General features: G+C 35.8%; 1 protein-coding gene across 1 annotated transcript in view; it reads left to right on the top strand.

Moving 5' to 3' along the window:
- Positions 1-2,284, top strand: part of LOC137643766 (uncharacterized) — a 472,299-nt gene that overhangs the window by 298,697 nt on the left and 171,318 nt on the right. The window lies entirely within an intron of this gene.

Below are 2,284 nucleotides of genomic sequence, written 5' to 3'. Positions count from 1 at the left end.
ATATTGGAAAGCTACAATCGTAAATATCCTTAGTCCAATTGAGTCCGGACTTCCTAGGCATTGTAAAGTTGGTCTCCTATTACTTTAAAGCCATCTTCTTCGGCAGACTACACGGACGGGTGAAAAGATTTGATTACCCAAGGGAATCTTTGTGTCATTCAGCAAAATTGACGGAATAGAGGGGCCTCCAGTAGAACGCAAACCTCCGTCGCGACAGCTTATTTCTCGACCTTGACCTTTGACCTTAACGTGCATTAATTGGCGGGGATTTTCATACACTCAAATATGAACCAAGTTTGAAGTCTCTCTGACAACGATGTCCACACTTATGCCTGATTATGTGAATTGGACATTTTCTTTGAACGTGACCTTGCCGTTTGACCTTGACCTTACAAAATTTAATCATTTCCCGCGTTTTACATAACAGTTAATCCCTGCAAATTTCATTACTCTACGATTAAAATTACGGTCAGGAAGCTGTTCAACAAACAAACATACAAAAAGGGGGTAAAAAATGACTTTTTTTTAACTTCGTAGGCAGAAGTAATGATTTTGGATTTATTTGAATATCTGTACATCCAAGTAAGTTTTCATCTTTTGCATTACAGTAATAATAATCATGGCAATGTTGGTGCCAACTACGTATAATAATTTTTTTCAATTGTAGTTGAATCAGTAGAACTTCAAAAGTTGAAAGTTGGAGCAAATATTTTTATGTTGACCAAGCTGACATGAGTCTTTTTATAGTTATATATGACATATCTATTTTTGACGTTGTTAATAGTTTATATAGGACATATCTGTTTTGGCGTTGTTACTGTTATAGAATGATTTATTGTTAACTTGTTCTCATCATTTATTTATTTCCTTATTTCCTTTCCTCACTAGGCTATTTTTCCCTATTGGAGTCCTTGGGCTTATAGCATATTGCTTTTCCACTAGGGTTGTAGCTTGGCTAATAATAATAACAATAATAACAATAATAATAATAATAATAATAATAATAATAATAATAATAATAATAATAATAATAATAATAAATGTTAGACTTCTGTGCACAAATGCGAACTCAGAAAAAAATTTAAGACTATAATTCCGATCATCTCAAAACACCTGATGATAATTTGAATTGCAAATTGCCAAGTGAAGCTCTTAGAGGCGAAGAAAATTTCCCTCTTCGAGCATACAGGAAGTTCTATCAATCGAAAACCAGTAACATTTATCAAAATTATTAAGTGATTCTGTATAGAACATATAAAAAATATTACATATATCCATCAGAGTAAGACTGGAAACTGGAGTATTAATAAAAATAGTTACAACTATCTTCTGACATGTAAGAAGAAAATCACTGGCTTCTTGAGGAAATGGGTTCATACGGATGGGGGTCAAAGATTGATTGATTGATTATGAGTTAGCTGGCATCCTGACGTCTAAGGTCATTGACGCCGAGAAGAGGTCAAATAGGAGAGGTATAAAGGTTGAGGGGAAAATGACCCCAATATTAAGAAGAAACAAATTACTGGTTTCTTAAGAAAATGGGTTCATACATATGGAGGTCAAAGATTGGTTATGAGTTAGCTGGCATCCTGACGTCTAAGGTCATTGACGCCGAGAAGAGGTCAAATAGGAGCGGTATAAAGGTTGAGGGGAAAATGACCCCAATATTAAGAAGAAACAAATTACTGGTTTCTTAAGAAAATGGGTTCATACATATGGAGGTCAAAGATTGATTATGAGTTAGCTGGCATCCTGACATCTAAGGTCATTGACGCCGAGTAGAGGCCAGAGAGGAGAGGTATAAAGGTTGAGGGACAGATGACCTCAAAATTAAGAAGAATCAAATTACTGCTTTCTTGAGAAAATGGGTTCATACAGATGGAGGTCAAAGATTGATTATGAGTTAGCTGGCATCCTGACATCTAAGGTCATTGACAACGAGTGGAGGCCAGAGAGGAGAGGTAAAAAGGTTGAGGGGCAAATGACCCAAAAATGAAGTTAAATATTTAAAGGAAGCTGAAGAAAAGCTGTTCAAAAGTTAAATTAAATCCCGGAGAGGGCCTGAAAACTCTCTTGGCTTCTACCAACCGGGGACCAATATAGGCTCAACAAGACCTTCAGAGGAAATTTCTTTCTCAATTCACGAGCTACGAAAATGAGGAAGAAAGTTCCTCCAAACTTTATATGATGAAGGGGGAAGTCGAAGAATGATTCTGAAAGAGAAAGAATGGATAGATAGATAGATAGATAGATAGATAGATAGCCCTGAGAGATTAGATAGAGA

This window comes from Palaemon carinicauda, chromosome 7 (assembly GCF_036898095.1).
Source record: "Palaemon carinicauda isolate YSFRI2023 chromosome 7, ASM3689809v2, whole genome shotgun sequence".
NCBI lineage: Eukaryota > Metazoa > Arthropoda > Malacostraca > Decapoda > Palaemonidae > Palaemon > Palaemon carinicauda.
The sequence above is the reverse complement of the archived record's forward strand: the minus strand, read 5'-3'. Positions and strand labels throughout refer to the sequence as shown.